This window comes from Canis lupus, chromosome 23 (assembly GCF_011100685.1).
Source record: "Canis lupus familiaris isolate Mischka breed German Shepherd chromosome 23, alternate assembly UU_Cfam_GSD_1.0, whole genome shotgun sequence".
Taxonomy (NCBI): domain Eukaryota; kingdom Metazoa; phylum Chordata; class Mammalia; order Carnivora; family Canidae; genus Canis; species Canis lupus.
In genome coordinates this window covers 26,559,271-26,573,592 of record NC_049244.1, presented here as the reverse complement: position 1 = coordinate 26,573,592, position 14,322 = coordinate 26,559,271, and the positions used below count along the sequence as shown (strand labels likewise).

Genomic DNA, 14,322 nt, shown 5'->3' with positions numbered 1-14,322 from the left:
GATCAGGCAGATAGGGCCAGGGCATGTAGGGCCTTATAGACCACCATGCTAAGGACCTTGAATTTTTACTAAATTAAATTGAAAGTGATTAACAGAGTTTTCAGAAGATGACATGCTCAGACTTCAATTTTACAAAGATCATTCTGGCTGCTGGGTGGTGAACAGACTGAAAGATGGAGTGCAAAGGAAGTATCAAGGTCAGGGAGGATGCCACTGATACAGTCTAGGTGAGATGCCTTTGCATCTGTATGTTGTGCTTTAGTTTCTCTTTTATCATTAAGGAGACAGGACCCAGGATCTGAAAACTGCACAAATCGTTTAGAAACAGAATTGCCTGGAAAAAGTACGAACAAATGACTGTTCACCCAGAGTGCATAAACCAGCTTGCTTCAAATTTCACTTTTCACATCCACATGATATTGTTTAAGTACATGTTTGATTTCTGTCTCCCCCATTAGACTAGAAAATTCATGGTGTCAGAGCCATGTCCATTGTGTTCTCTGCTATATCCCTAGTGTGGAGGACAGGATCAGACACAAAGTAGGACCCCATAGAAATACTCATTGGGACCCCTGGGTGGCTCAGTGGTTCAGCGTCTGCCTTTGGCTCAGGGCGTGATCCAGGATCCGGGGATGGAGTCTTACAGGGAGCCTGCTTCTCCCTCTGCCTATGTCTATGCCTCACTCTGTGTGTGTCTCTCATGAATACATTTAAAAAAGAAAAGAAATAATCATTGAATGAATCCATGAACGTGCAGTTATCTTCAACCATTTTGTCCCTAGTGGTTTTTATGGGTGGTAAAGACAGTAGGTGACCAGTTAACATCTGTGCCTTCCTCTACATTCATTGTCCAGCTTCCTTTGCAATTAACTGTGGCTATATGAATGTAGTTGGCCAGTAAAAAGGGAGCAAAGATAACATGCACCAAGGCAGAGTGGCTGGAGTGTATCTTTTCATCATTCAATTCTGCTGAAATGCTCTTGAAGACCATAGGTTCCAGATGGCATACTTTTGAGATGGAATAGGACCACCTGACCTATGTAAGACTTTTTGAGGGTAAGAAACATACCTTTGTTGAATTAAGCCAGTGAGACATACCTTTTTCAACAGCAAGTTTTATTCCTCCAACCCAGTATGCTTTTTTCCCAAGTATAGAGCTTCACAATACACACTGCACTGCTAGATCATTTTGGATAATGATAGTTGGAAGTTGACCATTGCCCCTCAAGTGTAATTTTCCTTGCTGTTGTCTCCTTACAGAGTGAGATAGTTTATGCTTTTTCAACTATTCCCATCGCAATTGGAACTGTGATAGTAGAGGAGCGGCACATTTCATAATTTGTGGAAGGCGCTCTGTCATTGGACCAACGGCCCTCTCGATAATAATGGAGGCAATCTTGTCAAGTTCTAATAAATGGGGCTGGACCTCCTCCCATAATTTTACCAGTAATTGGAGGCAAAAATGTGAAATCTTCATTCAGCTGGGAAAATGGGTTGGCAGCTGTTTGGAAGAGATGAGCATTGACTGAACTTCCTTTTAAATGTCTCTGGCTTGATTTGTTCATTTCATCTTTTTATTCTCTGCCCACTCAAGTTCATTCTCACTTTCTTGCTAGCCGGAAACCAGTCTGCAGGATCTAGAAATAAAATGGAGAGAAAGATGGTTAGGGTAATCAAGATCATGTTTTATATTTAACACTAAGTGAGCAAACCCACTATTTTTATCCAGTATACCCTGATTAAAAGAACACACTTTGAAGATCAATAAAAAAAACAGCTCATTGTAGTAGGAAATAGAAAACTCAGACAGGACAACATTCCGCTCCTGAGAGCATCTATAGAGTTCAGTGTTAATCTTAGCATCTACTATTTACCCTGTAAGCCTTTAAAATTATAATAGCAGCTAATACTTTTGAAAACGTGTATGCCTTTCATCCTCACAAAGTGATTAACTCACTCAATTAGTTTCTAAGGAGCAAGTGGTTGCTGGGGTCAATTGGGCATGGAGGTAGTACTGGTAGCCCGAGTACTATCACCAGCACACAGAAGGTAATCCCATGTTGCGGTAGCACTCTACACCCCGCACTTGTCTGGGCTGCTGCTTCCTCTCACATCTGTGGGGGATACTGAGCCTTGAAAGCTTTAGCTTCATTAGCTTCAAGGTAATGCCACCACTCTTTCGACACATGTCATAGTCCTTCCATTGCCCAGAGAATATTATTGAGACCATTTTATAGCTCAAGAACCTAAGCTCGTGGAAGAAAGTACCTTTGCCCAACCCCTACAGAGAGCTGATAGGTGGGATGGCCAAGAGTCCTACGGGCCTTGCCTTTTGCACATTAGGGTTCATAGCAGCTAGTTCCATTGTTTTGGTCTTTCTGGTCAGGAGAGAACATGGGACAGCAGAGCAAAAGCTTGGGCAGAGAAAGCAATAGAGAACCTTGGAAGTTCATCCTCATAGCCTTTCTCCTGCGGCCTGATTTCTCAACTAGAGAATGTCTACTTTTCTCCACAGGCATGTGTGTTTATTCTTTATGAATTTTCCTCTTTCAATAAGGTTCTTGGTGCAAAGTTCACTTCCTTTGCTTATACAGAATAATTGGGGGAGATGTGCTCCGACCCTAAACTAAACAATCACCCACACTCCTGGGGCTCCACCTGAGTCCTGGGGCCACTATGATTTGGCCTCTTGCCCTCCTCCCATTCCCCATCCCAGAAAAGGCTTACATTTTTACCCCACACTCCTACATCCCTGTCATGATCTTATTCATTCAATAAATACTTGTCAATTTTGTGCCAGAACAACTGGAGACACTGAATATTATAATTAGAATATTAATTATTCTAATATTTCTATTAGAATATTAGAATATTCCATAGGGATGTGGAATATCCCTTAATACTAGAATATTCCATAGGGAAAACAGAATAGTACTTCTCAGTGATGGCTAGTTATATTAGCTTGACAAGGCCATTGTCCCCAATTGTTCAGTCAAACTCTAATCTGGGTGTTGCCACAAAGGTATTTTATAGATGTGATTAAAGTCCATAATCAGTTGACTTTAGGTAAGGGGAATATGGACAATATTGTGGGTGGGCTTGGCTCAGTTGAAAAGTCTTAAAAGCAGAACTGAGGTTTCCCTGGAGAAGTAATTCCACCTATGAACTACAGCTCCAGCTCCTGCCAGCTCCTCTTTTTCCATTTTTTAAAAGATTTATTTATTTATTTATTTGAGGGAGAGAGAGAGAAAGAAAGTACATGTCTGAGTGGGGAGAGGGGCAGAGGCAGAGAATCCCAAGCAGACTGCTCAGCTCAGAACTGGAAGTGGAGCATGAAGTGGAGCTCAAAGTGAGGCTCAATCTCATGACGTATGAGATCATGACCCATAAGATTATGACCTGAGCCAAAACCAAGAGTCTGATGTTTAACCAACTGAGCCACCCAGGTGCCCCCTGCCAGCACCTCTTGACAGCCTACCCTACAGATTCATACTTATCCAGCCAACCTTTACAATCACATGAGCCAATTCATTGAAATAAATCTCTTAATCTCTGTCTCCTACTAGTTCTGATCCTCTGGGTTAACCCTGTCTGATACATACTTCTTGAGACCTATGAAGTAATCTGTCTCAATCATGCAAAGCAACTTGGTTGGCCTCCTTGGTGATCCCACTTACATTAAAATCTGAGCCATGGATCACCATTTTAGGTGACTTCAGAGTTTCTGGGAATGGGTACAAAGCAGGGATGGAATTCAAAATGGAAAAGTCAGTTGCCATTCCATTGCTGGTCATGATTTGATAAGCAACCAAGAAGCCATGGGCCTTTGAATAACAGTTCCAACAAAGTCATTTCTCCCTACCAACAAAGCAAAATGTATGGTACAAAATGAGGATTATACCAAAGAAGGCTCATTTTAGAGGTACCTGCGTGGCTCAGTGGTTGAGCATCGGCCTTTGGCTCAGGTCATGATCCCAGCGTCCTGGGATTGAGTCCTGCCTGTGTCAGGCTCCCTGCAGGAAGTCTGCTTCTCTCTCTGCCTAGGTCTCTGCCTCTCTCTCTGTGTATCTCATGAACAAATAAATAAAATCTTAAAAAAAAAAAAAAAGAAGGCTTACTTTAGTTGTTTGTAGGTAACTAGTATTTTTCCATATTAAAGGCAGTGCCTGGCTTATATATCATTAAGAACTTCATGAAAAACAAAAACAACTAAGAAATGGTGTTGTCAATATCTGTTCTGGGCACTAAAATCTCATGTTTCCATTTCCTGGTGTATAAAATATGAGGAGTGGACTTCCCCAAGGTTTTTCCAATGCCAGCACTCTGTGATTCTCTTTGATAAGCCTACTGGCTTGCCCTATGAATTAAAATGGTCTTCAAAGTAAAAAGTAGTCATGCGTGACTTTGGGTGGGCTCAGAGAATCTTAATTATGGAAAACCAACCTTATGAGGAGGCCTACTCCAATGTATGAGGGCTATAGCTCCCTAACACTTTACAAGTCTACCTTCTGAGAAACATTTGCACAATTATGGGAATCTCCTGAAACTGAAAACTCTGCCAATTACTGTTTATCACAGTTTCTGGATTCGCTCTTCCAGCACCAGATTGTGAGAGAAATACCTCCATTGCTGAGATAACATTGGTTTTCTCAGATTTTCAGTGAGTGAATAATGACCTGAGACTTGGGGTCAGTATAGGCAGAACCTTCTAGAAAAGGAAGATCGATGTGAGGGAAAGGAAAAAGGGATCCTCCAAATTTGGATTGATTTTAGTGTGATTTGCATAATGAAAAGCAATCAAGAAAACTGATTAATTCTTTTCACATCCTGCCCTGGAGGCATATATGGGAAAAGGAGATCAGTGGACCTAAAATCAGGGAAAGTGGCTCCAAGCCTCCAATTCCACAAATATCCCAGGGAGGCATAAATAATGTAATTTCTAATCAAGTGTTCAGCCCCAAAGTCAATTACATGATCAAATGGTCTGTGCTTCAGAATAGGCAGGGGACCTCCAACCTATCTGTAGACAGAAAAAATAACTTGTTTCACAGATTTTGCATAACTTATTCCCAAATCTGTATAGATGGTGTGGTAAGGAACAAAATACAAATTAATTTTAAAAGCCTTACGAATTCCTTGTGGCTTCCAGTCTTTCAACCACTCAGGCCACTCAAAGCATAACTAACTGCTTGTACACGGAGTCCTTGTACAGCACAGTTTTTGACTTTGAAAGAGGGTCCTCTGAGCACAGTGGTTGAAACCACAGCCCTTGCCTCCACAGGCCTCTGCTCAGGTGGCACCCTCTTGGCAGAGGGCCAGAGAAGAGGCTCTGCAATGCCAGGCTCTGCCCAGCCTGCCCACCCTCAGCTCCATGGGGTCCCGCCAAGCCCACAGTTGCTGTTCTGTCCACACACACCCACATCCCCAATTGTCAGCAGTGAAAGACATCCCCAGCTGTCCTGGGTAAGAGCGGACACCAAGAGAGGCGCCTGGGCCTGCTCATGTGTGAGCCTTAACCTTTAAAGCACAGCCCTGTGTCACAGCACGGCAGTTTCAGGAAAATCTCTCTGGAGCTTAAACTCAGCTGTTTTCTTTTTTCTTGTTTTTTATTTTATCTCTTTCCTTTCTTGCCAGGCAGGCTGTTTGCATTTCCTTCAGCAGAATGTATGGTTCCCATCTCATCCAGCATAACTAAGGTAATCTCTGTTTTGTTTCTAAAAATGTCATTTTCTGCTTTTTCCCCCCACCCCTTGTCTTTTTTCTTTGAGAAATACGGATATTTAGCAAGGTAACTTGTGGGAATTTTCTTCCTGATGCTTTCTTTTAGCATTACCCAGTCCAGATCTGAGGCAACAAAACACTCATCTCTCCATCTTTAGCTCTAATATGAAATTTGATAAATGGGTTAAGCATACATAATGTGAAGCAGAATGGTGAACCTTTGCAATTTTTTGCTTATACATCTTTTGGTATGGGAAAAGCATGACACTGAATTTTGGATATGCTCTCGTACTTCTTAAACGAACTCTAACTGTTGATCTCTGTCAAACCCAGGGGATTTCAAATACTGATGTATTTCAAATACATCATGCTTTCAATATGACTATACATGCATCTGGGAAATATTCTAGCTTCCATGTCATAAAACCACCCATAATTTCTTGCTGCAGGTACCTCCATATTAGAATAGTCAGTTATTAGACTCCGTGTTTTCCCATTCTCATTTCAAGTATTCCTGAAATTTAGCTCAATACATTAAGCTGATTATGTTGCTGTCAGATGGATTTCCTGGATTGCTAGTACCAAGTACTTTGCTCTCTTTACTTGACACCCAGCTTCTATTTACAGCCAACAGATGATCAGAAGCCGGGGTCAAGGGTAGTTGTTGTTTGGTCAAGCCCAGCTGTTGAGTGCTGATTGGTAATTGGCAAGGTGTGGCAAATGCCATCTAGCAGTGCCAGGTCCTGAGAGCGCTGGCTACATTTATTTAATTCAGGCAAAAGCAATTCACTTCAGCTTTGCAGAAGCAAACTTAGCTAACTGTTTTGGACACCCCAGGTAGTCAAATTGGTTCCCAAGTTTAGACAGAAGTTGAAAATTAAAAACAGCACTGTCTGAAGTCATGGGATCTACCACAACACACTTTGCCTTTCTCTCTTATTTAGGATTGAGACAGAAGCATGTATATCTCGATCCCTTTCTGACAAATAGCAGTGAGTACTTTTACAAAACATAAATGAGGAAACTGACTTCTGTAGCTTAGATGGATGAATATTTTCATAGTTTTCCAAATATTGGAAGACAGAGATTACACAATCTTATGAATTAGCAGGATATCAGAAATTGGATCAATGCTAAAATAAATCAGGTAATGAATAAGTTAAATATACATTTCAGGGGGAAATAGAACTCAAGTTGTTTTTAATTGGTGGATTATAGGCAGTGCTATTGCATATCTGCACTGTAGGGGTTGGTGAGAAAATAGCTGCTCTGGTGGCTAAAGCACTTCTGGGATTGATATGCAGAACTCTCTGCAAGATTTATGCAGATCATGCTTTGTACTTGTGAATAACTTTCACAATAATTTCAATCATCATTAATTAACAGGCATTGTGTGAAAGACAGAAGCTGTGTAATATCTAGTCCTCAGGATCTGATATTCCGTAGTCATTTTCCTTATCTGAGGACTAATGAAGCCCAGCATCTTCTTCACTATCTTTCTGAGGGAAGTTGGAGTGGTTTCCCCTTTTCAGAGAGGAAACTGCATCACTATTAAGAATAAGTTCTTCCAAAAAAAAATAAATAAATAAAAAAAAATAAAAAAAAAAAAAGAATAAGTTCTTCCTTGGGAGCCAGAATACCCCTTGACCTTAGTTTCTTTCTTGGAATTGAAGTATCTAGGCAAGTATGTTCCAAGGAAATGGGACTCCTTGACTAGAGATGGTTAGTTTACTTTGAGGATAAGAATAAGTAAATTGCCTTGCTCATACAAATTTTATTGAGGCTCTCAGAATATTGTCAAGTTCAGAGACCCTGTTTTTTAAAGCAAGTGACATGGTTTGGTGGCTGAGAGCATCCACTCTGGGCCCACTAGGCCCAAAGTTGAATCCTTACCCCTTACTCTGACTTTTCTTAACTTCTTCCAACCACCAGTTTCGTATCAGTAAAATGAATATGGTGAGAAATGGGGGTGTGAGATGGCCACTGCTACCTGTACATTGTGGTCCATCATGTCACCTCCCACTCTGGATTAGCCAAATCACAAGTCACCAGCTGGGGAGCTGGGTGTGTTTCTCCTGGGTCTGAGTGTGTCTTTGCCTGTCCTGGGCTCAGATGCTCCCTTAGGGCTGAGCACAGATAAGATGGGCTGCCTGAAGCATCTATCTGCTCTGGCTGCTGTGCACCCATTTCTCTCCCATTACTTCTGGACAGAACCTTGCTAAATACCACTGTATGGGTACATGTAGTTGGCCCTTCCCTAATATTTATTAGTTGTGTGATTACTTTAAAGACAACTCTAATAAAATCCTAAATGTTCTCGCTGTTAGTCTTTCCAGGTATGTGGAGGAAATGTAGGAAGTGATTGTGCTTCTGAGTTTTGATGTGAAAAACACCACACACAAAAAGAAAACCCAAACCAGTAGCATATTTGATTGATAACATATGTTTTACTATAGAGTTCTTGAAGACATGATTCATTGAAGAGGCAGAACAAATGGTGCATGAATGTGAATGAATATTTCAATTTCATTGGCAATTTTTAAAAATATAAAATCAAAGGACAATGAAATCCAATTTTCACCTATTAAATTAGCATATTCAAAGACAAGAAAATGTATAGCTAGTGAGGCTGCAGAAAGGAGAGTAGTCCCACTCATGGCTAGTGGGAAATTTGGTACAACCACTGGAAAGCTATTTGCCAACATGTAATAAAATGCCTTTACAATGTTCATATCACCCAATGTAGTCATCCATTTTAAAGAAATAATATTTTTTAAAAAATGAATAAAAATGTTATATTCAAAGATATCTGTTGCAATGCTATAATTTTAAATAGAAAGAATTGGAAATAAGTTCAGCATAATAAAAGGATGGCTAAATATGCTACTTGGAATGAAATATTATACTGGCATTGAAATGATAAATAAATAAAAAATATTTTATTTATTTATTTGAGAGAGAGACAGAGCCGGAAAGGGGCAGGCAGGGGGACAAAAAGAGAGGGAGAAGCAGACTGCTCGCTGAGCAAGGGGCTGACACAGGGCTTGATCTCAGAACCCTGAGATCAGGGATCCCTGGGTGGCACAGCGGTTTGGCGCCTGCCTTTGGCCCAGGGCGCGATCCTGGAGACCCGGGATCGAATCCCACATCGGGCTCCCGGTGCATGGAGCCTGCTTCTCCCTCTGCCTGTGTCTCTGCCTCTCTCTCTCTCTCTGTGACTATCATGAATAAATAAATAAAATCTTTAAAAAAAAAAAAAAAAAAAAAAAAAAAAAAAAAAAAAGAACCCTGAGATCATGACCCAAGCGAAAAGCAGATGCCTAACTGACTGAGCCACCCAGGCATCCCTAAAATGAGAGTTTAGTGATGATCTATAACCATACCTACCATTTATAAAGAGTTCACTATATGTTGGGTCCCAGGCTAAACACTTTGAGTATGTTATTTCATTTAAACCTTATGATAGATCAGTAACCTCCTAAATTATTCCTAATTTACTTATAATTTCATTTAGATTTATCTGACAAAGTAGACAATTGAAAAAAATGTTGGGCAACCCGGGTGGCTCAGCGGTTTAGCGCCGCCTTCAACCCAGGGCATGATCCTGGAGACCCAGAATCGAGTCCCACATCAGGCTCCCTGCATGGAGCCTGCTTCTCTCTCTGCCTGTGTCTCTGCCTCTCTCTCTCTCTCTCTCTCTCTCTCTCTCTCTGTCTTTCATGAATAAATAAATAAAATATTTTTTAAAAATGTTAACATGGGAGAATGCCCTTTATATTCTTTTAAGTGATAATAACAAATAAGGAGATGCTTGCTTTGAGTGTCTGCCTTAGGCTCAGGTTGTGATCCCAGGGTCCTGGGATCCAGTCCTGTGTCAGGCTCCCCACAGTGAGGCTGCTTCTCTCTCTGCTTTTGTCTCTGCCTCTCTCTCTCTGTCTCCCATGAATAAATAAATAAAATCTTTTTTAAAAAGTAACAAGAATAGTAATAAGCATACAAAAATGCATATAGTTTTAGCTCACCTATGTAAGGATAATAACACCCCCCCCCATAATGTTATAAATAGGTATCAAAACTTCAAACAGCATGAAATGTAGGTTTGTATTGTCATAAAGTTCCTGAAGTGCAAGTGGATGACAGCTCATTCCTGGTCACCCTCCATCCAAACTCTCATTATCCCAGTGCTGTGCCTATTTAGTGAGAAATTTACCAAAATATTGAGAATGATTCTTTGTATTGTCACATTATGGGCAATTTATGCTTCTTCGTATTTTCCAGGTTTTCTACAATGATTATATAGAAGTATTGCATACAAAAATAAAATGCTTCTAAAAACTGAAAAAATGGAAAAGCAATTTGTCTTACTAACTTTTTTTAAGTGGGTAGTCGCTTCTTCTTTCCTATACTCCTTTTGGTTCTGACAGCTCAGTAATGTAAGCAGGAAAGGGAAAAGGCAAAGCCCAGTGGTGGTGGTGGTGGTGGGGGGTGGTACATGAGGCATGTCTCCCTCCAGGCTCTGGGGAGTGAGCCACGTGATGCTTGTGGCAGCATCTGCGGTCGCATATGTTACAAGTGAAAAAAATACCACAATGAGATTGGCAAAGCTCTGGGCATTACCCAACCTCCTGTAGCCACCAAAAATGCTTAAAACAAACAAACTAACTAACAAAAGAAAGATACTACTAAAGAGTAAAGCCCCTTTAACATGCTAAGAACAGAGATGCTCCCCCAAGTCAGCATGTGAGGCTAATTAGGGCACAGTCATTCTCTGAGAAGAAACAAGGGGCAGGTTCAGAAGCCTGTTCTGCTGTTTGTAGGATCTCTAAAGACTAAATGAATTCATTTGAGGTGGCCCAGCATCTCCTGACTCTGAGGTTCTGAGGCTGCCCTCTGAGGAGGGTGTGCCCTCAATGCCTGCAGAAACCCAAGCAACAGGGGAAAGGCCTTGGTTTTAAGCACCGGGGAACCCCCTGGGGGGTGGGATGCCAGACTGGGTTGGGCCCCACAGGAAGTGCCCGCTTTTGTTGAGGTGACTGTGCTTAGCAACAGAGGGCCCGCCCTTGTTTGCTGGGGCTTTCCTGCTGGGTTCTGTGACTAGGTGGCTCAAATCAGAAGGTTCAAAGAACCCCCACCCCCTGGCTTAGGCCTGAGGGCTTGAAGTTAGGTTGAGTTCAGAGAAGTCAGAAGTCATTCTCCCATCCAAGGACAGGCTGAGCAACTGGGAGGGCGAAAATGCCAAGTTCAGGGTTCCAGATGGGCTGCCAGCAATATAACACTGAGTTCTCCAAGAGTGCCTTCACATTTCTTCAGAGCCACTGACTCATCCATTCAGCTGACACTCAGTATTGTTGTAGGCGCTGGAGAGACCAAGTAAAATGAAACACCATAGCTGCCCTCCAGGAATCCAGGGTGGAGGCAGAGAGTCAACAAGCCACAGTGGTGGACTGAAGACCAGAGGACCATGGGCACTCCCTGGAGAAGAATCTCACTGAAGCTGTGAGGGGTGGGGGGTTGGGGGAAGCCAAGGGCAGCGGGGAGGGTGAGGACAGCTCAAGGAAGACAATGATTAGCCATGTCTTATTTTGCTACTTCTCACACTAATAGGCATAAGAAATACCTGAGGACATTGCTAAAATGCAGGTTCTTTTTTACTCCACAGATCTGGAGGGAAGCCTGAGATTCTGCATTGCTAACTAACTAGCTCACAGGTGATGACAGGCTGGTAGTGGCAAAAATCCTAAGTGATAATTGAGAGAAAGCTAGCCATGTAGGGAAGCGGGAAAGGATATTCCTGAGAGGGGGGTATCCCACATGGGCCATCTCAGGAGTAGGGAGGTTGAGAGTTGAGGTTTTGTTAGGTACCTGTGAAATGGCCTTGGGCTTGCTTTTAATTCTATGAAGGCTTTAAGTCACTCTTTAAAAAAAAAAAATTATTTATTTGTTTGTTTGTTTATTTGAGAGACAGTGTGTATATATGAGCAGGGGGGAGGGAGAGGGAGAGGAAGCAGAGGGAGAGGGAGAAGCAGACTCCCTGCTGAGTGCAGAACCCAACATGGGGCTGGATCCCAGGACCCTAGGATCATGACCTCAGCCAAAGGCAGACGCTTAACTGACTGAGACACCCAAGTGTCCCTAAGGCACTCTTTAGGACTCAGTCCCAAGCCTGGTATTCTGAGAAACACGTTCCTAACACAAACCTGACATGTGTCCTTCTGCTCGAAGGTCTTATTTCCTTCGTAATCCTTTTCTGCCGTGTAGGTGATAAGGTCCTCACAGCAAATGTGGTGGTGGATGACTAGTCACTGTGATTGAGTTCAAGTCCTAGGCTGTGAGCCCCCAACTCTGTGAAGGAGGTCAGGGCTCTTATATTCCACAGTGCCTGATATACATGAGTGGCTAGTGCTCATTATATATTGAGTTTGTAATGAATGAATTTTAATACCTCAGATTGGGCTCAGCTGCAAAGAAGGAGAGTGGTTAAGAGCACAGACACAGACACTGGAGTTAGAATTCTTGGGTGCAAATCTTGGCTCTGCTGTGTGCTAGCTGCATGATCTGGGCATACCCTGTGACCTCTCTGTGCCTCAACTTATTCATCTGTAAGGCGGGGATGATAGTACTTGCCTCAAAAAGTTGTGACCCTTACATAATACATACACATTACTTCCAACAATTGTAAACATTCAATAAATGGTACCTGTGATTTTTATTAAGAACTAAAGTTGATATTAGACAACTTGACCACATATTGATGGGTTTAGTTTGGTAAGGATGGTAGGACTTACAATTAGACATCATTTATTTTTGCTATGCCTGCCTCCCATGAACATATATAATGACAGGTAACTGTATCATTTTTCATAAAGTTTTTCCGTGAATCTAAAATAGGAAAACGTGCATAAAGATAGAAATAGGGGTCTTGGCAAAATATTTCAAGTGGGACCCTTAGGGATGAGCTAGTTTCAGAAGAGCACCTCTAGTAATTAGGTAGGGAATGTCATGTGGGAGAATTTTATTTTATCTCCCTGTAAGATCACCTGAGGTGGGCCTCTGGAATTCCAGTAGACCATAAAAATAGGAATATTTGATCAACAACCAGCCAGTAGGTACAGTCCTAGCCGAAACGGTATATTATATGGGTGAGAAGGACCAGACACCTTATGATATTACTACTCAATACTGTTGTGGAAAACTCACAATTTAAAATGGTTACTGAAAAGCTCTGGGGCTAATACCGTTTATCTTCTTTTCTCTTCTGTCTGTGAATACTTAGGTATGTACTGTCCAATACAATATACAGTAGTCATATGTGGCTATTTGTATTTAAAAAAATGAAATAAAAAAAATAAAAAATAAAAAATAAAAAAATGAAATAAAATTTAAAATTCAGTTGCACTAGGCATATTCCAAGTGCTTCAAAGCCTCATGTGGCTAGAGGTTAACAAATTGTACAGCACGGATAGACAGAGAACATTCCATTGAACAGCATTGACTTAGAATGTAAGTTTTTTTACTTTGAGTTGCAGATTGTAATTGAGATACCCAGAGATGGCAAAATCCAGATCTCATGCAATGAGGATGTTGCAGAATTGAATACAAAAATTAGGAAATGTAAAGAGTAAGTTTACTTTCAGACAGTAAAATTTGGCTCTCTTATTTTTTTTGTTCAACAACTATTGAATAACTAGATACTCTATGTGTAACTCTAAACTAGGGATTGTGGGGATGACCGCAAAGTCTGGAAGATGCAATCGCTGCTCCCAAATTGCTTCCCATTGAGTTGGATAGATACTAAGTATTGGAATAACATTAAACAACAGTCCAAGGAAGTTTGTGAGAGGAAAAAAAACAGAAACAGTGAAATGCTATGAGACCAGAGTGGGTTTGAGTAAAGACACAATGCCTGACTTTGACAGGACAGGAGGCATAAGTGGAGCCAAGCCAAGGAGACAGAAATGGGCATAGCAGCACCCTGGGGAAACAAGAAGCAGATACTTCTTGTTTGAAATGAAATTAAAATACTAGTAGGCAGTCAGATTGGAAATGGGGCTGTGGTCAGATTTTTGAAGGACTTGGATGTTACTTCAAGATGATTAGACTTTATTCTGAAGACAAGGGGAATCATAGAAGGGTTGTGAGTAGAATATAATCATGAAGGCAGTACTTTGCCAAGGTGAGTCTGGCCAGGGTTAAAAAACTGGTCTGGAGGAAGTAGCCATCTCTGCTGGGATACTCTGCTGGATTGTGGGAATCCAGACAAGGGATGAGAAGGATCAGAAATAGGTCAATGAAAGGGGAAATGGAAAGAGAGGTGATAAAAAGGAAAACTTAAGAAGTTTAGACTAAGCAGGGAAGAGAAGTGGTAGAAACATAGACAAAGATGGCTTACTGGCTTCGGATATTTGAGGTTTAGGAAATACTTGTTGATTTGCAATTTGACAGGTGGCTCCTAGATGTAATGCTGTTGGGTCATATCTTGTACCTCCATGAACTGCTATGTAGTGTTCTATGCATTTAGTATTTATCTAACTGCAGAGCAAGCAAGTTAGATCAATGATTGCATCCACCAAGCTGTGCTTTCTTTCCTGAAGCCCCTAGTTT

At 41.4% G+C, this 14,322-nt stretch overlaps 1 long non-coding RNA gene across 1 annotated transcript in view; it reads left to right on the top strand.

The window, feature by feature from the left end:
* Nucleotides 1-11,195, top strand: part of LOC111091920 — a 33,788-nt gene extending 22,593 nt beyond the window's left edge. The window contains exons 2-3 of the long non-coding RNA XR_005376997.1: nt 5,635-5,696; nt 11,076-11,195. This is a non-coding gene — a long non-coding RNA (uncharacterized LOC111091920). The remainder of the gene's footprint in view (nt 1-5,634; nt 5,697-11,075) is intronic.
* Nucleotides 11,196-14,322: the final 3,127 nt, after the last annotated feature.